This window comes from Tachypleus tridentatus, chromosome 7 (genome assembly GCF_004210375.1).
Source record: "Tachypleus tridentatus isolate NWPU-2018 chromosome 7, ASM421037v1, whole genome shotgun sequence".
NCBI lineage: Eukaryota > Metazoa > Arthropoda > Merostomata > Xiphosura > Limulidae > Tachypleus > Tachypleus tridentatus.
Genome location: NC_134831.1, coordinates 38,320,096 through 38,345,134, shown reverse-complemented (window position 1 = coordinate 38,345,134; position 25,039 = coordinate 38,320,096). Strand labels below are relative to the sequence as shown.

The 25,039-nt window shown below is 34.2% G+C and overlaps 2 protein-coding genes across 9 annotated transcripts in view; both read left to right on the top strand.

Moving 5' to 3' along the window:
- The window catches only part of LOC143255471 (ubiquitin thioesterase zranb1-A-like), a 57,582-nt gene extending 56,927 nt beyond the window's left edge, over positions 1 to 655 (top strand). For all 4 annotated transcript variants that reach the window (XR_013030672.1, XM_076511188.1, XM_076511186.1 and 1 more), the window contains exon 12: positions 415 to 655. The gene's annotated coding sequence lies outside the window, so the exon portion shown is untranslated. The remainder of the gene's footprint in view (positions 1 to 414) is intronic.
- A 13,269-nt stretch (positions 656 to 13,924) lies between these two features.
- The window catches only part of LOC143255469 (phosphatidylinositol-3,5-bisphosphate 3-phosphatase MTMR3), a 57,327-nt gene continuing 46,212 nt past the window's right edge, over positions 13,925 to 25,039 (top strand). For 4 of the 5 annotated variants that reach the window (XM_076511180.1, XM_076511178.1, XM_076511182.1 and 1 more), the window contains exon 1: positions 13,925 to 14,103. The gene's annotated coding sequence lies outside the window, so the exon portion shown is untranslated. The remainder of the gene's footprint in view (positions 14,104 to 25,039) is intronic. The other variant, XM_076511179.1, reaches the window with a different exon arrangement.

The following is a 25,039-nucleotide window of genomic DNA, read 5'->3' as shown; positions in this document are numbered from 1 at the left end:
AAATAATTTTGTATTCATAACAATAAGAATTCACCAGCTGATGGGCAGAAGTACTTTACAGGTAAATTTTATATTTGAATTAATAATCAAAAACATTTTCCCTTGCATTGTAAAAAAGGTGTTTTATCTCTTTGATGAAAATAAACATTCATGTGTACTGGTAATGGTAATGGTATATTTCCTTATCTCATCATCATATGTAGGATTTGGTTGTTCTATAAGGACTGTCATATATTTATAAACAAAACTAATAACTTTAGTTGTAGTTACAACACTTGGACTAATGTATCATAGGATGATTTACTACAACTGATTGTCCTTGTTATATTTATGTATTGCTATTCTGTGTAGTCAGACTTATTGCATGACTGAAGGCACAGAACTAAATGTAACATAACATTTTGTGTTTTCTAGATTTTCAAGGTCAGTTATGAAGGTAGACTGATGAACCATAAGCAACCAAGTAATGTAAGGTTAACATCTGTACATATTTCAATACAGAATTCTAATTAGAGTAGCTGCAGTGATTACGTGTATAGACACCTGACGGTGTTGTACCTCTGATTATGGTATATTCATCTTGTTTTTATTATCTGCTCTATTATTATGTAACTAGCTATTATAATAATATTTATAATAAAAACTACTTGACGAAGGAAGTTCTCCATTTCTGATCTGGTACAATACCTGAGCCATCACTAAGGCTTTTTTTTATTTATTGTATAATAACATAACACATCTTAACTTTACTGTGTCTCTTTTTACCTTGTATAATAATGTAGTATACCTGAGTATAATAAAAACAAATATATTTGTTAATGAGTATAATATTGTTGACAACCTTAGCAGTCACTTTGTCCTTCCCAGATGGTATAATAATGTTGGCAACCATAGTAGTCACTTTGTCCTTCCTACTTAGTATAATAATGTAGACAACCTCAGAAGTGTTTTTGTCCTTCTCAGATATTATAATAAATGTTGACGACCTCAACAATCACTTTGTCCTTATCTAGTATAATAATGTTGACTACTCAAGAAGTCACTTTGTCTTTTCTTGTCAATTTCTAAAATTACTTTTTCTGATCGATATTTGATTTCTAGTTTTGACTTTGAATCTTTATTCTCTATTATTTCATTGAACAAAACAGTATATTTAATCTTAAAAAAAAATTTCCGTAACAAAAATGAAAAATGCACAAACTGTAACAGATAATTATTTTGTCTTTAACCATCAGCTATATGACCAAATAGATATGGTAGTAATGGGATCAGCTGTAATGACAACTCTCAAATATCTTCTTTCAGGCTACTGTCAAAGAACAGTTGAAGGTAAATCATGGTGAAACATCGGAATTTTGTTAATCTTCATATTTAGTATAACATAAACTCGGTGGAAGTGCTTGAGTCCAGCAAACAGTTAATAATTTATGTCTCCATTTTGCTTTAACAACTGTAGACAATATGTCAGGTATTATTGCAACATATTTAATCAAACTGTCCTTAGGAATTTTATTCCAGATTTCTCTTATACACTACCATAAAGTGTCTTTGGAAGTAACATTTAATCTGTCAAATTTTTTATCTATCAAGTCCAAGATTTGTTCAATTAGGTTGAGATTGGAGCTCCATTGCATTATTTGAATCACTCCAACAGCTTCTTTCTTAGCTAAGTAACTTCTGCACAGGGTAGATGAGTGTTTGGGGTCATTATCTTCTTGGTAGTATAATCCTTTACCAATAATATGCAAACCACTAGGTACACCATGATGGATTTATGAACACCACCCCCAAACAAAGAACCACATTTAGAGAGCTATATCAAAGCTGTAGAAAAATGACATAATATTCCAATCAATAGTTAGTTAGTTAGTTATCACCATTAGATTCCATCTAGGAACATAGGGCCGCAATTGCTTGCGGATTCTTCAACAAGTATTTAAGTGAGTAGGTCGCGGGTTTGCATCCCCGCCGCACCAAACATGCTCGTCTTTTCAGCCGTGGGGGCGTTATAATGTGACGATCAATCCCACTACTCGTTGGTAAAAGAGTAGCCCAAGAGTTGGCAGTGGGTAATGATGACTAGCTGCCTTCCCTTTAGTCTTACACTACTAAATTAGGGACGGCTAGCGCAGATAGCCCTCGAGTAGCTTTGCGCGAAATTCCAAACAAAACTAAGAATCATTCAACTACAACCTTGGTAAATACACAGCGTGGGCAATTTTATAAATATGTAATATCAGCCGGCTCCATTTTCAAAGACTTTTAACTTTTTTTAAATCTATTCTTGACCAACTAAACCAGAAAGCCTTGATGACCAGATCTGATGTAATCTCCCTCTTCACAGAAGTCCCAACTACCGAAGCCTGCAAGATAGTTTCAGAACTTTATATCCAAGACACCAACCAATCAGCAACCTTTATAAAATTCACTACCTACAAATAAATGGGCAATCCCGTGTCACCATTTCCAGCCAACATTTTCATGACACAAACTGAATCTCAAGCGATCAATTCAGCTTAACACCCACCACTATACTGGTACAGATATGTTGATGATTCATTCATTCACCATTAGATTCCATCAAGGAACATAGGGCCGCAATCGCTTGCGGATTCTTCAACAGGTATTTAAGTGAGTAGGTTGTTAGCCCACTGCACCGAGCCGTCCCTAATTTAGTAGTGTAAGACTAGAAGGAAGGCAGCTAGTCATCACCACCCACCGCCAACTCTTGGGCTACTCTTTTACCAAAGAATAGTGGGATTGACCGTCACATTATAATGCCCCCACGGCTGGGAGGGCGAGCATGTTTAGCGCGACGCGGGTGCGAACCCGCGACCCTCGGATTACGAGTCGCACGCCTTACGCGCTTGGCCATGCCGGGCCTATGTTGATGATACAATTGCTGAATTCACATCTACAGAACACACATTTAGTTTTTTCAACCACGTTAACTCCGTACACCCCAACATTAAGTTCACCTGTGAACGTGAAAAAACTAACCAAATAGCATTTCTCCTCAGGATCACAAGAATAGATACACAATTCAAAACAGAAATCTACAGAAAAATCACCCACACTAGACTACACATTCCCTGTGACTCAGCACATGAAACAAAAACATATTAAGAAACCAAATAAACACAGCCACAAAACTATGTTCACCTGATAAAATTAACGACGAAATCAACAAAATAAAACAATACTTCATCAACATCAACAAATTTCCTTGAAAAAAACCGTTGAAAAAATTATGCACACACACACCTATATCAATAACAAACAAACAATAACAAATCCCAAGAAACAACAAAGTACGAAACTTTACACTGCTGCATACCGTATGTTCCTGAAATCAGCGAAAAAATAACCAAGATGTGGAAGAAAAATCTTATGACAAAACCCAACATTCCAGTAAACACTAAATTTATTTTTAAAAAAAACAGGTACAAAACTAAAGTCAACACTATGTAAAAACTTAGGTGGTGATGACTAGGTGCCTTCCCTCTTGTCTTATACTGCTAAATTAGGGATGGCTAGCGCATATAGCCCTCGAGTAGTTTTGCGCGAAATTTAAAAAACAAACAAACAATGTAAGAACTCAACTACAAAATACATTTAAAACTCACTCTGATCCAGATATGAATATATATTTCTACAATAAAGTCACCAACCATATACTAAACAATAAGAAACAATTTGAACCAAGTTTCCCAATGAGCATATCGGAGACAAACACAAGACACATCACAAACTATGAAAACTACGAACGAAAGAAATATCCCTACAAGAACGTCTTGAAGCAATAAAAAACTCAAAACAACAAATCTCTAGGTGAATATGAAATACAAGCCATTCTAAAAAAGGGAACTTCGAAATTGTTTGACCACTTAAAAACACTTTTTAATCTATCTCTATCCTCAGGATACATCCCAGTTTCTTGGGAGCTCACTAATATATTAATATTCCATAAGAAAGAAAAGCCAGCAAATAAACCTAATAGTTACCAACCAATCAGCCTGACCAGCTGTATAGGTAAAATTCTCGAAAGAATAATCAGTAATAGACTCTCCACATTCTTGGAGATAACATCAAAATTACCAAAAGAACAAAATGGAAGGCCTGGCATGGCCAAGCGCGTAAGGCGTGCGACTCGTAATCCTAGGGTCGCGGGTTCGCGCCCGCGTCGCGCTAAACATGCTCGCCCTCCCAGCCGTGGAGGTGTATAATGTGACGGTCAATCCCACTATTCGTTGGTAAAAGAGTAGCCCAAGAGTTGGTGGTGATGACTAGCTGCCTTCCCTCTAGTCTTACACTGCTAAATTAGGGACGGCTAGCACAGATAGCTCTCGAGTAGCTTTGTGCGAAATTCCAAAACAAACAAACAAAACAAAATGGATTTAGGAAATTTCGACAAACGACAGATCATTTACTGTATGGCACGATGGTCTCAGGTTCCGAATGAATGAAATGGGACTACCGCGTGGAATTATTCGCTGGCTGTCTAACTTTTTGGAAAATAAAAAGTGTAGAGTGAATGTAGAGGGTACCTTTTCTGAGTACTTTACTTCAGAAGCTGGTGTCCCTCAGGATGAGGTGGTTAGCCCTATGCTCTTCATCATGTATGTAAACAATATGCCATTGAAGGATCCTAATCATGGATTCTCTTCACAGTTCGCAAATAATGTGGCAGTCTGGAAAAGTGCCGCAACACCAACAATAGCAGCCACTAACATATAACCGCAACTAAATAGAATAAGTGAATACTGTCAAAAAATATATAATAAAAATAAACACAGCAAAAACACAACTCGTAGTCTTTACGAAATTGACAAAACACAAAAAACTACAGCCGGAAATATATATGAATGGTACACTACTTCAAACTGCCACATCGGCAAAACTTTTAGGTCTAACCTGTGACTCAAAATTAACTTTGATTAACCATGTCAACGAAATTAAAAATAAAGTCTGGCGAAGAACCAACTATGCTAGGAGTCTAACTGGTAAAAACAGTGGAGCATTTACAGATAACATATTAAAAATTTACAAAACATATATTAGACCAGTAATAGACTACGCAGCTCCAGTATGGATAACTGTAAGTGACAAAATAATTAAAACCAAACTACAAACAATCCAGAATACACTCCTCACAACAGCATACAGAGTTCCAAGAACTACATCATCTCAATTTATACACAAATATTCAACCACACCAGATAGACTCGTACATAGTGCAGTAACGTATTTTGATAATAATTGGATGAAAAACGAATTACTATGCGAGCTAGATAGGTACCTCATACATGATGACGTCAGTCCTAAACATCTCTTCCCGGTCAATATATGTTTTACACATAATATATATATAAATAAATATATAATAAAAATGTATATATATATATATACATACATATAATGAATAAAAAAAATTAAAAAGTGCCACCAACAAACTTGACATCCAGCTGATAGGGCAAAATAATAACCATATATGTACCACAATACATGGACATTACCCTGAAAAGGATCGGAGTAATATTCAGTTCACTCTGACCCAAAAATGAAGTAACAATCACTATCAAATACTGCAAGACCACATAAGTACGGGGAGGAGGAAGAGGTCAAAGAGAACCTGACTCTCCAGGGTACGAACATATCATACCCAAACACCGAGAGAGAGAGAACTACATTGACAAACACAACACCAACATTATTTATAATATACAATGCAACAATTCCCACGACTTATATATTAGATAAACAAGGAGAAAAATGAATACTAGATTCAAAGAAACAAAAAACACCTTCATACGTTTTTGAACACTGCAAATCAAATAAACACAGCATAACCAGAGAAAACACCCAGGTACTAAGTAGGAAAACAAATATAAACAAAAGCAAAATCAATGAAGCCATACTTATATAACAATTAAAACTAATATAACAGCCCGGCATGGCCAAGCGTGTTAAGGCGTGCGACTCGTAATCTGAGGGTCGCGAGTTCGCATCCCCGTCGCGCCAAACATGCTCGCCCTTTCAGCCGTGAGGGCGTTATAATGTGACGGTCAATCCCACTATTCGTTGGTAAAAGAGTAGCCCAAGAGTTGGCGGTGGGTGGTGATGACTAGTTGCCTTCCCTCTAGTCTTACACTGCTAAATTAGGGACGGCTAGCACAGATAGCTCTCGAGTAGCTTTGTGCGAAATTCAAAAAACAAACAAACAAACAATAAACCAATATAAAGGAACATCTTTACACCTATACTAATTAATAACCTTACATATAATGCAACGCCCCCTACAATACCGTTTAAATTTTCGTCTCTAAGACGGCAAGGGTCAGTTACAAACTCTCTTTGTTAATCTGAAGATGACCTAAGAAGGTCGAAACGTTGTTCTCTACTGTATTTTGATAAAAATTTTAATACCCAAACCAGTCCCCTTGAAATTCATTGATATAAACATGGCTACTGAAAAGCTGTCCACTTTTGTTGACCAATACATTAGATATATTCCCTGTATTCTCCCTTCTTTCATAAAGAATACTACATAGAATATGTTAATACTGATGGAAAGTTACCATCCAGTAGTCTTCTTTGCACGATTCTTGTTTCTTCCTTCTACATCAATTTTCCATATGATAAAGGACTAGAAATTCTAATGTCAACATTAGACCTTTCTGACCCACCAGAATCTCAAACAATAATCGATCTTGCCAGCCTGGTTTTAATTCTGAACAACTTCGAATTTAATAACGAACATTACCTCCAGATTAACGGTACTGCAATGAGTACTAAAATGACTCCCAATTATGTCAACATTTTTGTGAGTCACAATGAAAGCCAGCTTTTATATTTAAGCCCTGTAAAACCTCATTCATGGAAACTATACATACATGTAGCTGACATATTTTTCATTTGGACAGCCAAAGAATTTATCTCGTATTCAAATCTTTTCACAAAACGAGCAATTTTATATTTGATTACTCACCTACCAAATTAACTTTCTTGCCGTCAATGTCTTCATAAATGACCAAATTTTACACAATGACATGTACAAAAACTTACAGACCACGATACCTTCACTGTAAAAACTGTCACCCCTTTCACACTAATCGAAACATTACCTACAGTTAAGGTCTTAGAATAAAGAAAATATGCTTAGATTAAATAGAGTACAGAAAACACATCAAGGATCTGAAACAAACCATGTTAGAAAGATGATATAAAGATATCGAAACCGACAGACAAATTGAAAAGTTAACAACACTCAGTGGAAAAAAATATTTTAAATCAGAGTAATACTAAACTTTCAAATAGAATACCTCTTACTTTACCTATATATTACCTATCACTTTAAACTAAGAAATATTTCGCGAATTCTGGAAGAAAAAAAAAATTAATCTCCTACAACTTAACGATCGCTTTAATTTAACAGTGGCGGATTTAAGGTTGTGTGGGCTCAGGCGTAATCATTTTTGTGGGTCCTACATCCCATGTAATTTTACACAGAATAATGGGCCCCCATTAAGACCATGGCAACTGGGACTGAGCCCCCTCTAGCTCCTTCCTAAATACGCCACTGGCCTCAAACAGATATTTCTTGAAGTTTTCATTGTTTACTTCCGAAAAAAGCAGATTTCTAAAATATATCCTTTTTCACACAAAAGTGAATACGTCCCACCCAAAAATGGTTGTTTTTCATGCAATAAAGCCCGTTATCAGTCCTGCAAGTTCATAAGAACTGCTGACTCATTTCCTAACAAGCACAACCAACGAAACTTTAGAAATCATTTGTGGAAAAAACAACAACACTTACCTTAGAGAACGTTTCAACAACCATAAATCTTCTATTAATCAGTGGCGTATTTAGGTAGAGGCTAGAGGATCTTCAGGTGTAGCTTTTATTTTACTTAAACTTAAACTTTTAGTTTACTTAAAACATATAGTTTTATTTATTTCTTTGTTTTAACCATTTCTAAAGCAAAATATCCCTTAAATATCTTTCATAATACTCTCATTGTACCGGAAATGGAAAATATTCACAACACTACAAGGAAAAATATATCAAACATTTCCTGGAAGACAGATGACCTTCATGACGCCACTCAACACCATTATCAATCCTAGCTTGAATACAGAGCCAGAGAGACGAATTTGTCTATGCTCCACGATCACGTGGTTTGCCTTCTCGCGTCTTTATGGAATATTTCATCCGTTATAATTGACAGAATTTCAGAAGACTGACCTGGCATAGCCAAGTAGTTAAAGCACTCGACTCGTAATCCAAGGGCCGCGGTCTCGAATTCCCGTCACACTAAACATGCTCGTCTTTTCAGAGATGGCATATAGTCCTCGTTTAGCTTTACACGAAAATCAAAAACCAGACCAATCCAAACGACTTGGTTCGGTGGATAAGGTGCTCGACTCGTAAAGTAAGAGTCGCGAGTTCAATTCCCTGTTAAAAACATGCTCGCCCTTTCATCCGTGGGAGCGTTATTATGTGAAGGTTCGTCCCACTACTAATTGGTAAAAGAAGTTGGTGGTGGATGGTGATAACTAGTTGTTTTTTCTGTATACTTACACTACTAAATTAAGAACGGCTAGCGCAGATAGTCCTTATGTAGCTTTGCGCGAGATTAAAAACAAACAAACAGACAACCCAAAAGATTTCTCTCTGAACAGGATTAATGCTTTCTTAAAAAATATGAGCCAAACGCCGCCATTGATCTGACGAAGACAAGGCTCCTACATATGGACTAAAGTTTAGTTTTATTCAACCTTTAACTTGTTTCTGTACTCCATGGAACATTATTCCTCCAGCTGTCTGTAATAATTTAAGAAATAATTCCTAACTTTTCTTTCTCTTTCTTAGGGGTGTTGACTAGTCAATTTCTCACAAAGCAATACAAACTACGCCCGGCTACGTTATTCACGCAGTTCATCGCATAAAAGCTATAAACACCGACCATCTACGTAAAGAATATAACAGCTTCCAAATCTACAGCTGAATATATTCTGACTTGTGGATTTTTTCTATATATTTTATTCTTTTCACCGGAAAAACCAGATGACGACCTCAATCTTTTATTGCTTTTCTACCCAAACCTCCAAAGTATCCAACACAAACCAGCAAACCGTCGAAGATAACCCCAGAAACACCCGTCGCCGTCGGTCAAGAAACACCCACAACCAGAAGCAAATTCCAAATACATCTTTACGCAGATCACATAAGCGGAGAAGCAAACAGCCAAAATACAAATTCACCCAAACTTCACCTGAAAAGAGTCAATCCACACAGACCCAAGTATCATTAAAAAACTCGTCAACATCCACTGACTCCTTCCAAACGAAGACCAGTGAAACCAAACAGAAGAACAGCTTGTCGACGACTTTCGTAGATCCCTTAATTTGTCATCTTATTCGCCATATGATTACAGGGCCGATTTTGTGTTCGACGAAAACTTAAAGTTCTCCTGTACACAACATTTTCATTCCAGAGTATAAGAACCAGTTTTCGGAGAAGACAACCACCAAAAGTTTTCAGCTTTACCATTGAATATCACCAGCCAAACCTATTTCTAGATGCTCTGTTATACCTAATGTATACTAACTAATCTTTTCCTTTCAGCTTCCACCGGGCATGGTCGGGGCATTCTTTCGGCGCCCTGGTCACAAAAGCGGGTTTTCTCGGGGTGGTCTCCTTTCGTTTCACAGCAAAATGTTTCCTGTTGGATCCTATTATCCCAACACTCGAAATGTGCCATTCCGCGTACTTACATCGTCTTTTATTTTTCACTGTCACGATTACAAAAGTTATTAAATTAGACTATTGTAAAGTCTTTAATAATATCAAGACTCGTAAGAAAATTCTAAAATTTATCTTAATTTTATAAACTTTTAATTGTACCACTTTCGTGTCCTGCAGAAATACATTGAGCCGTTCTTATGAAAAACTTACCCTCAACATAAGACATATTTCAATAGTTATTATAATCATACCTGTTTTCACCAGCTCTCAGTCTCATGGACAAATTGAAACAAATACTGATATCGTAATGCTGTTATTATAAAACTTACTTTGATTAAAACTAAGTAACCCACTTAAACATAAACTTTACGAGTATGGAGAAAAGGTATAATAAACTGCAATTTTTGATAAAAGAAATGTCAAGTTTCTCTCCGTAACATTCGAATTATTACTATGTTGTTGTCGTCATGTCTGCTTTTACATTACAGCAGTAGACATAAATCACCAAATCCATGACAAATAACACACGCTACTTATGTTGTTTGTGTTTGATTTTATTCGTGGCAACTGAGTTTAGTTGCCAAAGGAAAGAATATTTCCATCACTGGAGTGTAATCAGGGATTGCCTTGTTTGTAGTTCATACACAAGATGACTTCCTATCCAGTGTACGAGTCAATTGACTAAAAAATTAAAGGCATCTTAACATGTAATTTTGTTTACAGATTTCTTGGAATAGGAAAACGTACAATACCTGTTATATATTAATATTCACATGTCCAAATCATTCACTGAACATGACATACGTTACCATTGGTGTAACATTTTGACCTGTACTTTGTGTTATGTAAAAAATATCATAAGAGTTACAGAAATTATATATTTGGATGCATTACTAAATGGCTTTGAAGATCGTAAAGAATGTTAAAATAATGCTTGATAGATGTTTCATACAACAAATTGTTTCATTCTTTGAAACTGTTAATATGATTAACGTTACTCGCTCATATCGTAAACCAGTTTCGTACTTCCAACCTCTGAAGTGAGTTACACAACACTGTACATATTTATCAAAACCACAACGTAGACATATATGGTCGAATACTACATCGATCAGGACTCAAAGTTTCGGCTGCTAGCAGAATATTTATCAATTCACTAAGAGAATAATACTTAATTATGCGCGAGCGGAGCGAAGAGAAACGAGAATTTCTGAGCCTCCCGTCTTCAGGCCTGATATACTTTAAATATAAAAAAGTATTACCAACATATTAATAATAGTGGTTTGGTTTTTTTGGAATTTCGCGCAAAGCTACACGAGGGCTATCTGCGCTAGCAGTCCTTAATTCAGTAGTGTAAGACTAGAGGGAAGACAGCTAGTCATCACCACCCATCTCCAACTCTTGGGCTACTCTTTTACCAACGAATAGTGGGATTGACCGAACATTATAACGCCCACACGGCTAAAAGGGCGAGCATATTTGGTGTGATGGGAATTCGAATCCACGACCCTCGGATTACGAGTTGAGTGCCTTAACCACCTGGCCATGCCGGGCCTCGAATCATGAGGGTGGTTGTATATAAAATACGTTTACAATGCTGGCAATTTTTACAGAGTCAAGCATAATTGCTAAATACAGCTCCACAATGACACAGCTGTATGTTTACAACGCTAGCAATTGGATTTCAATACTCGTGGTGGGTAAAACATTATAATTACACACAGTTGCTACATGCATTACTTTTCTTTCATGCTATTCACTTTATCCTTTATCTAAACCAGAGGGGCAAATATTTTTTCATTGAATAAAAAATATGTCGTTTTCATTATATGCGCAGTAGAATGTTTTGTAATCCAGTGTCAGAAAAACAGACTATATTAAAAAATAAAAAATAATAAAGGGTAATACACAAAAAAAAAGAAAAGTGTATAGCTTTGTCAATTATATAAGAAATTCTTTGAAAGAAACTAGAGCAAACAGTGTTTTAATTCTAGTTCACTTTTTAAACGTGGTTCTCGTTCTTTTTATTGATTTTCCATATGATTTTTATAATGTTCAATTTGTTGTTTTTACTATATAAAACAATTGTATGTAGTTTCTTCTGTTGTTCAAAAACTAAACTTTCTTTTACTGAGGCAGATGATCTTTTAATCTGATACAAAATGGTAACTTCGAGTCAGTCACAGGAAATAAACACTCCTGTATCAGTGGCTGCAGTTACCTTACCTTACACTCACAATCCTACCAAGATACCTACATTGCAACAGATTGGAACTCAGCTAAGGGTATTCTAACCACCCACATATCCTGGAGTGTGACGCAGTCATACTGGTATTCAATGAACAGGCAGGGTTATTCTGGTCCTTCCGTGGTGTAAGTACTGCAACGTGTGTCGCTGGCACATCTGTCTATCTGTGAACTGTTGGGTCACTTTCGAGCAAACTAATCTTACTTTGCTGAGCAACAAGGTAGACAAGGATGTGAGTTTAGATCAGTGGTGCAACATATTCAGAGGAGCCAATAGTAGGCATTGAATGCTGTAGTTGTAACTCTAGAAATTTAGGAGTACCCAAGTCGTACCCAGCTATTAAATCAAAGAATGTAACAGACAGCTTACATTTAAACATGTGGTGGTCAGACCAACTGTTTCACGACTCACTAAAACTTGGAACGTGCCAGTTGGAATACAAAGTACATAGGTAAAGTTATTCGGTGAAACATAAGTGGCAAAACACTACTAGATCACACAATCAGGAGCTAAAAACAAAACCACTACTTAGGTCCAATGACAAGAACTTTGTTGTGACAAACGGATGTAAATTTGACGTGAATGGGGATCATGATAGAGCAATTTCTAGGAAGGATCACATACAGTACGAAGATAGTTGTCGTCGGTTTCGGTTCTGGCATTAGAATGAATGTACTATAGAGCTTATTGATCAGTTTTACCTATCTAAAAGGTGAACTGATGTTATGTGCTAGAGTTATTCAATGTTGGTCAAATATTCTCAGAAAACAGTGCAGTGGATTAGTGTGTGGGAGAGGAGGTCACAGATCTCCTGGTACACAAGTGATGTTCTATGGGTAAGTTACTATGGACAATATCAGTATAACTGTATCATGTAACACAGTTATTGAACCCTGACATGAAACAGGTTATATTCTATCCACAAGACGAGTAGCATTGCCTCTCACAGTTAATTGTTTGAAGGGATAAAGCCCAATAGTTTTTGCAATTGTGGACAATCGATTTTCTAGCTATATTTTGGAATGATCATTGGCAGTGTAAGTAAACTAGAAGTAACTGATGTTAATGGAAAAGCAAAAATTGTGCCTGTCGTACTGGATTTGAAAGCAGACGTAGAAATAGGTTACCGTTTTAAATCGTTAGATGGGGATCGAACTGACAATTTAGACTCAACACGGCGTCAACAACTTTGTTGGAAGAAAATTATGATACAGTTATTAGACTAAATTGGGCTGGAACTATAGTCACAAAACTGGTAAACATGGTAAGATCTCAGACTTTCTGCTAAGTCACAAGAGGTCTAGTTTGTGCAAGAGTCCTGTAGTTTTACTACTTGTGAAACATTATATTCAATAAGTTTTATCTCTGTCTTTCAAAATCCAGAATACTTGTTGTGTATCATTGCTTTTTCTTACAGCCTACTTAAACGATCAATGTAAATAAAATGTATTCTGGAATTGTAACGTAACATTGGCCTAACAAGAAAGCGTCATGGCAATTTATTTTTTAGTTTTATCTTTTCTAACTAAAAATATTTATATGTAATTTTATTTTGCATACGAAAATAAAGAATGAAATAAGCCGAAACTACCTTCTTTTATTTCGTATTTGATTTCTAGGTAAGATGACAAAAAACAAAACAAAAGTAATATTGTCAGCTTTTATTTCTATAGTTAATTTTATTCCATTAATTCTGTTATAGCTTTTGTTTTTAACACTTTTATCTACTGTTTTATCTTGAACATTTTGACGAAATGTAAGATAACGTTTTCCATTATGAATTTGTCACCCGCTGGTACAGCGGTAAATCTATGGATTTACCATCGCATTGTTTAAACATCTTTGTTTTATGTATTTTTATTATTAATTTTTATCCTAGATGGCGCATAATTTTCCGGCTGCCCGTATCCCAGAATTCCTACATTTATAAGATAAATAGTAGTAATATATAATGGTAATGTTGGTGACCTAAATTTTATCATTCAGAAAATTTGTTAAATACGTTAACTATACGTTATAATAGTTTTACCTCCGTCAACAGGTGTACGTGGTTTTCGTTATCGAAGACGGTAAAGATTTCAAAACACATTGAGGAGATCAACTGAGAGTAAGATTTTTTCTCATTTAGACATGGATGACTGTTCGGTCTCATTTAGCAGTAGCAACTACTGTACTGTGTAGTACTAAAATACTAGTAGCAATATTGGTAATACTGTTAGTTGATTGTCATGTATTTGGGCCTGACTGTTATGAGCATTAACGAATATTGATACATATACAAGTATCTATATCAATCTCATATTTATTCCTCCACGTAGACAGGACACTGTTGGTTGTGATATATATTCAACGTTTGCAGTATGATTAGTTAGGCCTAATTTTGTTCGGTTTGAACTGAATATTTGCGGTAATACCGAAAAACAAAATTGGGTTCTTTTAAAGTTTTATAATATTAATTATTATTACAGCATACGTGGATGCTAGTTTCAAAGATAATCGAATAACACAATGTTTAAAGAAAACATTTGAACAAAGGTTATTCGTACTAGTACTAATTAATGCTCTTGCTAGGTCTTTTGATTTAGAAACAAAACTAAAATTTCAAAAAGAATTTCCATACCAAAGCCTTTTGAATATTTATCAAGTATTCCCTAAATTTACTGTTTGCACTGCATCTGAAGGCAACCAAATCCAAAAGCCAGCCACCCTGTCAAAAATGTCTCATGCCAGAATTTACATTTGTACCCCTCTAATCCTGATGGCCCAGTATGGCCAGATGATTATGGCACTTTACTCACATTCTGAAGGGCACAGGTTTAAATTCCTGTTGCACCAAACATGCCCTTTCAGCTATGGAGCTTTAAAATGTGATGGTCAATCCCACTATTTTTTGATATAAGAGTAACCCAAGAATTGGCAATGAGTGGTCGTGACCAGCCACTTTCCTTCTAGTCTTTCATTGCCTAGTTAGGAATGGTTAGTACAGATACACCTCGTGGTTTAGCATAAAATTCAAACTAAACGTTATTCAAACATCCTACCTTTAATAATATATTTAAAAAAAGAATGATTCATTGATACCAAAGATTCTATTCAGTCTGAAACACAAAATCCCAATTTAAAAGTTTACTTCAACGGATATGCTTTCCAATCCTGTAATTATGAACCTGAAATTAATGACATTTAAATATTTCAAATGTCAAGAGCTTAGCATACAAATATTTCCATCCTCTGTAGCACCCTCTTAAGGTGGCTGCTTAATGTTGATGTGTTTAATGTCACAACAGTATATTATATCTATGAAATAAAGTAAAATGATGTCAGTTGCTTGTGCTAGTTTTGTTGTTTAGTTATAGTTCTATGTTAAACTTCTAACTTGAAACCAGTGAAGGAGTGGTCAGTAATGCCAAGTTACGTTCTTCAATGTGTTTTCGTAATTGTAGAAGTAATGTACATGTGAGTTGGTAAGAACATGTCCTTCATTTTCTCATGAGGGAAGTGATGTGTTTTTCTAACTTTTATATAAAAAAAAAAAAAGTGTTGCTGACATTAAAGCTAATACAGTTTAAGAGTTAATTTATAGACATTGGTTACAAGTCAAAAGAAGTAATTTTTTCCCTCTATACAAAATTGATTAGCATGTAGTTTAAAGAACAAGGTTCCATGTGCTGTTAAAGGCCATTCTTGCACACACACCCTTTAAAAGATTAAAAACGGATTACCACCAGTTACTTAGGAAATCAGTTCCACTCTTCAAAGTCCTTAAAGTGCTGGCCTCTAATAGAGCCAGCAGTAAGTTGTACTCAGCTACTCTGATACTGTTAGAGAAATAAAACTGTCTTGTACCTAGCCTGTCTTTTACACATTTTAAACTTGTGTTATCCACTAATAGCAAAAGAGATATCCTATTGTTCTGTTTAAAAAATTTTTAAGCTTTAGTAGGATTATCTTATGACTTTCTTTTCGTCAATTTTATAAGATTTTCCTTCCATCCTTGGAGTAATAATAGTGCTAGTACTAGCCCTCTTCAGAAACCTTTCCAGTGTGATAGTGTCATTTCACAGATGAATGCAATACTGTACAGAGTATTCCATGTAAGGCTTAACTGGACAAATGTATAGAGAAAGGGGTAACAACTTTTGTAATGAACTTATCTATAAATACACCATAAATATCTATAGGCTTTATTGTTTTGATGTCTTGAATTACTTATTCATCACAAAAATTATTTTCTTTAGTCAAGCTGTGAAGTGGATTTTTTTTCTGTATTGAAATTCTGACAGCCCAAATGCATTCTTTTATTTAATATGACTCAAGATTGTTTACAAAAATATATCTTCAGTTTACTGATTGATTCAAGTTATTCTGTACCATAATGTCCTCAGTATAGCTAGAAATACCCAAGAACTTAATTTCATCAGCAAACTGTACTGATTTACTAACTGTGCTTTAACATTTTCATCAGTGTAAATAATAAATAAATAAAAAACAAAAGCCAAAGCAATGGCCCCATAAACACTGTACAAGTAACTAGGGCCTTGTTTGTCTAACTCCATTGACAACAAACTTTTTCTTTCTCTCAGTTGACCTCACAACAGTCCAGTTACTTTTTTTTTGTCCAACTCATTTTGATGCAAGTTTCTTTTCTACCTCACCTTATCAAAAACCTGAAAAATTTAATACACCAAGTCTGCACCCTTTCGTTTATCTAGTAATATTCTTAATGACAACAGAGGAATAAGATTTGTTTTGGTAAATCTTGTTTAGAGTAAATGTATAGGAAAGTAAATGACAGTTATGACTAATTATACAAATTGTTAATTAGCAGTGCTTCTGTTAATCAGAAATATTGACAGACTGTTTTAAAAGATGAAAAAAATGGACAGTCTGACTGGCCATCTATGATATGTTAACAGCAACATGGTGTTTATGTGTAGCTCTACAAAATACAACTTATGTTGGAACCTGATATTGACAAGCATTTCACCGAAGAAGTACTCCAGAGGGTACAAAGTATAGCAATAAAACCAAAAGGAACTGAATGCAAAAAATTCCAGTATTTTTTTAGGAGGTATTAGAAGTTAAGTATACAAATGATATATGAAAACTGTTACTGTTTTCTTACAATGAAAATTACTTTCCTCTCAAACTAGCTCAGTGAAAGTTTTAGAAATTCATGGGTAAATTTTATGAAAGATACCTTAAAAGAAGATAATTTTTTGTGTACAGTAGGCTTGTAATGTTTGCCAAAAGCTTGCCAAAGTTTTGAGGATGCACAGTAAATTCAAAACTATAGCAAACATTAGTGTTTATCGTTTGATAGCTACAGAGGTAATCAATTTTGACTAAGCTTGTAAGTGGGTAATTAATTAAAAATAGCACTGTTGTTAGTTAATATTTTCATATGTTACTTAATATTCACAAATATGTGTATCAGGTTAATTAAGTATTAGGGGTGAATAGGTGTGGTGCTTACTAAATGACTAATTGAGTAGAGTTCAGAGGAGGGCAACAAGTATGATTCTGTAGGTGGGATGTTTATGTTACAGGGATAGGGTAACATCTTTTAACATACTTTCTTTTGAAAAAATAAGAGGTGCATTTATTGAAATTTACAAAATTATTGGAGTGAAGGAGGGGTTGATAAGATTGGGGTCTCAGATTTGTTTGTTTCATGGAAGATAAAATTGAGAAAAACTGTAGAGGCTCCAATTAAGTTGGTTTTAGTTACATTACAAGGTAATTTTTCTTGTTTTTCAGGGCTGTGTACAAAAAGGTAACTGTTTATAACCAAATATTTACATTCTTTCATGTGTCACAGCATATGTAGAAATTAACTTTTTTCTTCATTTTTGAATCCAAAATTATGCTTAGTGTTGTCAAGAGAACACATTAATTAATTAACTTTTTCATCCCTAGAGGTTAAGGCGTACATGTTGTGATGTATAGAGCATTATTTTTAAAATTTTAATTAAATAACATTTTTACTACTTACATCAATAAGATTGGCATCAAAATGTAGTTTATACTTTAAATTTCAAAATTATATGATTTAATTTTTAATATAAAAGGAAATGTTAAAAAAGTTAAGTATCAGTTTTTGTGTCACGTAACATGTCCAATTGTCTTATTGCTCAGTTTCTATTTTATAATGTCCACCATATAACATCTAACGCATTAGAAACTCAAATTTGAGATATAGACAAGCTAAATATAAAATAAGAACCTCCTCTCACCTCTATGGTTTGCTGAGATATCAATAAATTTATCAAATCTACTAGAGTGGCTCTGCCCTTCAATCATTTGAAAGTTCTTAACTAGTACCACCTACTTCTGAGTAGCTCAATTTTATAACCAGTAGAAAGAGAATTTTCCCCTCTACATAATTCTCTAAATAATTGTTTATAAGTGACTTGAAGGCAAAAGAGAGTTTTGCCAAAACTATAAATGTGTGATCAATAAGTCATTTCCCTGAATAGAAATGAGATTTTTTTCAACCACATATACATTACTTAGAGACTATACTAAATTACAGGGATTTTGAGGATACTAATACTGTAATTTGATGTTTTTGTTTTTTATCTTTTAAAAGTTAATGCTTGAAGCCTACAAAAATTATTTCTGCAGACCCCTCCTGTAAATCTAGACAAGGCTTAGTGATACTACATAGTAACCAATTTGTGTTTGTCATAGTTTCTTGTAATCATCTTGTGTTTGTTATAGTTTTCATGCCATAACTTAATACAGTAAGTATATCTTCATGGAATTTTGCAGATTAATAGTATACATTACAAAACTTTCACATACAAAATATTATACATTTTATTAAGTTTTAAGATTAAGTATTATGTTTTTCATTTCAAATGTTTAGTCAACACGCAAAGAAATTTTCATTTTAAGATTGAAAATACATTTATGCATTAGAAAAGTTTTAAATTTCACATGTTAAATCTTTATAACGTCAAAATAATTATCAGACTTTTCTCCATATCTCGCTTTCATGTTTCTCTGGTATTGTCACTGTTGTATCTCTGTACACTTTTGGCCCATAAAAATTAGGAAATAAATATGATTTATACTTTCTCTAGTATGGCTACAAATTATAACAGAAGAAAAAAATAAAACTAAATAGCTTAAACCTTATAAAATTGTATGTTATTAATATATATCATTTTTATTACATTAACCTTTCAGCTACGTCTGGCTAAAAGTACAGAAGGTGCAATAATGTATGTGCACTCATTACTGTATCCAATAATATAAAACTGACCTTTACAAAGTGACAGTGTTCTGGCTGTTTTAGTGGACTAGTATTTTATAAAGTAGTCACATTTTAGTTACATTATATACATTACATGTTATATGTATATAAGTTATTACTATTCACAAGTAAGTTCATAAACTTATTTTATTAAAACATATAACTGTAAATAAAGAAGTAAAGTAGATAATTTTTTCTTTAGTTACAAACTTCATGCTTATCTGTTGCTTCCAATAGGTTGTTAGGCCATAATTTCACACATGGAAGATGAGAAATGAAGTAGTGTTTTAGGTTTTATATATACATTTCGAAATAACGCAAACTCTTTAAGTTACTGAATTGATATCACAAAATTTCACTATAGTTTATCAAACTGTAACTAAGCTGTATTTGGGTCTAAAAACAAATAGGAAAGTTTGAGCTAACTAATGTCCTACCTTACCACTTGGAATCAAAAACTAATTCATTGCTTACATTGTGTGCTGTAGATCAAATATTATGAATCAATTTTTTTTTAGATATTAATGCTTATGATGGAATTTAAGAACACCCTGAATCGTATATATTACACGTTTTTTGGTATTACTTGTTTTTAGTATTTTATTATAAAACATTGTTTTCCACCTGATGAATCAGTAGTAAAAAGATTTGTCTAACTTCTCTCTACACAATTGAAATCCTAACAAAATAAATATATACATGTTAGATAAAAGTAGTGTTTAGTGCTGTTCTACTGATTGATATATTTCATAATTATCCCAAGCTAAGAAAATTGAGCTTTTTCTGTCAAGAAAAGTTACACAGTCAAAAGTTAAAAATTCTGAGCTGATGCCTCTCTGAGTAAGTTAATCCATAAAAGTTAACCATGTAAATGATGAACTGATGTAGACCAAGCTAATACCTGTATGTTACTGTCTGAATAGGAGGGAAAATCCCTTATAGACAGTAATTTATCAGTTGGATATGGTTTAAAGAGTATGCAGGATTATAATGGTCAATTTTTTGGTGCATGCAGTGTATTGTTATTTTTTGGGGCACATCAATTGAAGTAACTCTGTACTGCATGTTACTGTGAATGAAACCATTGTTGACTTTTAACTCTTTCACAACTGGTCATGGATCAAAGGCCATCTCAATGTATTTGTAGACTTGCATTCAAAATTTTATTTAACTACTATTTTATGAATTTATGTCAGTAAGTCTGGGATAAAATTGTAGATTATAATTCAAACTTTAATATTATATAAGAGTTAATTTCTTAATTTAAAAGTAATTATAAAAATAACCCATCTAAATATAGGTTTTAGTGAGTCGTGGTATGTTGAATGCTGTACTGGTTAAAATTAGGTGGATGTGATATCAAAATATTAAATCTGTAGTTTTGTAGAAACTCGAAACTCAAGATAGATAGATAAATAGATAGATAGATTGACAAGATAGAATATAAAATAAGGACCTATATATGCAAAAACGGCTCATTTGGGTTGAGAAAATATTTTATGTAGAAGAGCGAACAACGTTTCGACCTTCTTCGGTCATTGTCAGGTTCACAAAGAAAGAAAGAGGTAACTGACCGGAAGCTGACCACATGTTTGGAAGGGGTTGTGTAACTGAGTGTCGGGAATGTAGAGGGCGGTGTGAGATGTTTGAATATATAATAATTTTATTATATTTAATATAGGTATAAAGGCTTTCCTTTATATTGGTTTATTTTGGGTTTAAGTTGTTGTATAAGTAAGGCTTCTTTAATTTTGCATTTGTTTATGTTTGTTTATTTATTTAGTATTTGAGTGTTTTCTATGGTTATGTTGTGTTTATTTGATTTGCAGTGTTTGAAAACGTGTGAAGGTGACTTCAAAGAACATAAAAAGTATGTCAACAACTTTCACATCTCGTCAGTTGTTGAGCATGAGGTATATTGAGCAGCAGCTACAGACTGCATTCAATTGTTTAATGAAGTGGACCACAGCAAACGACTTTAACTTCTCTCTCTCTAAAACTATTTGCATGCACTTTTGCTGCCAATGGGGTATTCACCCTGATTCTGAACTCTATATCAGTGAAGTTGTGCTGCCCCTGGTCCCTGAGACAAAGTTTTTGGGGCTTATCTTTGACAGTAAGCTGATTTTTATACCACACATCAAGCAGCTAGGGGTCAAATGTACAAGAGCACTGAACATTCTCTTAGTTTGCTTTATTCGCTGCTGGCCCTGGAATCGCTTTGTGTTGGTTTACACCCTGTTTTTTGCCGATATTCAAAACCAACTTGTCCATTTCTCTTTAACATCTACTTCTATCCAGTTTTTCTGGATACCGGGCCGTGTTGGTATTTGCGGGAATGAGCTCACTAACACTGCAATCAATTCTATCTGCTCTGGCACTATCATTGCTGTGCCTGTTCCATACATGATCTATGGTCCTGCATTCAAGGCTTGGCTCCGTGCCAGCTGGCAGTCGACTTGGAGTGAGGAACGAGAAAACAAGCTTTTCCAAATAAAACCCTATATTGGACTTTGGCTGTCTTGCTTCCGTAAGGATCAGAAAGAGGAAGTTATTCTAACTAGACTATGCATTGCAGTTTATTAACTCATCGTTTTCTTTCATCAGTGTGTTCTCTGTGTAACAACATTCAGTTTACAATAAGCCACACTTTACTTTCTTGTCGTCATTACGACTCTCAACAACGGCTCCATTTTAAACATGATTTGTCCATAATGTTAGTGTTATTGGTGATGGTGTCACTGTCCATCTTGGCAATGTTTTTAGTTTTTTAAAGGCCATTAATCTTTTTAATGCTATTTAAGTTTTTAATTTATATATTATACCTTTTTAATGTGGTTCTCTTTTAAAAATCACAGTTCATCTAGTTCGATTTGAAATTAGAAACTGGCCGTAGCATTAAATAACTTGAAACCAGGACTGGAAAGGCCAACTTCAGGTAACTAACGCTGCTGTTTGAACTACCCATTAGTCATTCTGGCAAGTTATTGTAATAATTTTGCTACACGTCATTTAAAACCTTTTTATTACTTTCCTTTTTCAAAATGGCCATAATGTCAAATAACTCAGAACCAGGACTGGAAAAGCTAACTTCAGGTGATTGACAGTGGTTTTTGTACTTACCTGTTAGTCTTCCTGGTGAGTTATGATAATTACAGTTGTGCTACAGAAAGTCCTTTACAACTTGAATTGCTGTAGTTTTTCTCTTAATGTCGTAGACTAGATGTAAACATTGGTTTTATGCCATTTATGTGTTGTTTTTTTTAAATGTTGTTTTGTTTTACCGAATTTCCTTTTATGAATTTTGCTAAATTTACTTTTAACTTTTTACTGGACGTTTGGCACAGATAGTCCAGCAGCTTTCTGCCATAAAACACTTAACCAGCCAACCAATCCAACTAGTAAGTCTGTCTCATGATAAACTTGAAACAGATTGTCAGTTGTTCCTGTTAACTTCTGGAGTGTTGACATTGCATGCAAAATAAGCACACAAACTTCGTATTACCTCTTTAAAGTTTGGTCTTATTTAGGTGGATGCTAGTTTTTAAACTGTTTGTAGCAAATCTTCTGAAAACTTCATAAAATATCATTGTGTATGTTTACTTTTATGCAAAAATTGGTTTACCATGTTGACCTTTTGTTTGGACATTTATGTCATGGTTGGACACAGCAGTTGTACTCTTCACATGATTCAATATCATTTGAAGATCTTTGTTTTTTATAGAGGGATTTCTTGCATATGTTATAAATCTAGCTAGACAGTTGAGTATTGGAGGGACCAGACACAGGCAGACTAAAACTATGAATAGGCCACTTGAATCAGAAATAAAGCAACCTATGTGTGTCTGTGGTTTTTTATTGTCAATTGCCATCGACTAGAAGACAGGCATGTAATTTTTAATTAGTAATGCATTCATGTGTGCAGGTATTTTAAACTGAGATGACCTACAGTTATCTTAAAGTTGTGTAATATATATCTAGTTATTAAATTTAAACATTTTGAGGGCTAACCATTAAAATTTAAACTGGCAACAAATAATGGTTTGCATAACAACACTATCTGTACAAAGCAGATGAAATCTATTACAGATGGTAGGTTAATTTTATATTTCTAAATTGAATAACTGATAAAACAACTTATTTGGAGTCATGAGGAAGTAAAATTTCATTTGAAGTCTTGGTACCGTAGTTTTCATGTACAGGTGAGAAAGAACATAAAGGTCTTGCAGGGGCATGTTTACTGGGGTCATCAGATCTCCCATCTGAGATTGTGACTTCTACTAATATGAAAGCATTAATCTCCATGAGTGATGCCTTGGTTTATGATTATTTGTAATGAAGAAATCACCTTAATGTTTATCATAATGTTGTGTAAAACATTAAACATCAACAAATGACATTTTTTGTATTCTTGTAAGATAGAAAAAAGTTTATACATAAATATCTGTAGTTATATGTAATACAGGGTTCTCCATTTGATTTTACAACTGGGAGTAAGATACCTTTGGATGTGAAGTTATGGAGGTAAAGCTTTGATATCTGAGAGTAAGTGCTTACTAAAGTGACAAAATTGGTGACACTACTGTAACAGTTATACCTTGCCTTCAGATCTTAATGGTGCTCGAAGTTATTGATCTGTTCAGTGTGTGTCCATGTACAGGTGTTGATGTGCATGACTTTATGATGGGGTGTGAAAAAAATGAAATTTTCTTTGATGTTGTGATGTACTCTTTTAAACTGGTAAATTACCCATTTTCACGACTTTAAAACAAGTGTATAATCATTTTATAATACCCTTTAGTCAAAAGATCCAGGGTAATTGTTGATTATCATTTGCCTTCAAAGTTACAACAAGCAGTGGCTTGTGGTCAGTTATCAACCACCTTACAAATGAGCTGTTTGATAATCTGACTAAATTAATGTTTCCTTTGATTACAAATTGTGTAGGTATGAAAACCAGGTACTTTGCAAATAACCCTGGGTGCTCTCTTATTTCATCAGTAGTTGTGTGAATGAGATGTCTTAGCAGATCCATGAGCTTAGCTACTGTTTATGTGAATCAAGCCAACTGGAAATTCATAGTACATACTATACCTAGAAATGTAAATGTTTCGTAACTGCTTTTAATCTGAAGTCTGTAATAGCAAAAGAATGCTGAAAACATTTTTTCATATATATGATTGATGTAATTTTTATGCATAAAATACTCCGAGTCCCAGGTTATTGAGAATGTGAATGTACCCATGACATGATTCTTGTGTGTAATATGTAAAAATACTCTTGTGTCCCAAGCTACAAAGAATGTGTGAACATACCCATATGATGTGATTTTTGTTAATCAGAGTTCTGGGTTGTCAAGGAAATAGACTTTATTAATTAGTAACTGTACAGACAAGGTGGAAAATGAACTTTTTTATGTACCATCCAGGCATAGTTTATTAAAATGTTTAGGGAAATGATACATTTATGGGTAGCAGAAAAGGAGTTATTCTCCTGAAACATAAGTAGTGATGACTTGTATGGGATAAAGCAAAAGTATGTTATTGATGCCATCCAATCACACTGGACCCATGTATCTATTTCTTCAAACCACTAGGTAGGGGAGTATGTGGAATACTTTGCAAGTTTTAGTCTCCTTATCTAAAAACAGTTATTGATATTTTGGGGAAAGATACAAGTAGAGTTACTAGGATAACTTTACAAAGAAAAAGGGTGTCTAAGAGGGATAGGTTCGATAGTTTTAACTTTTATCCTGACAAAAAAAGTGATTTTTTTGAAGTTT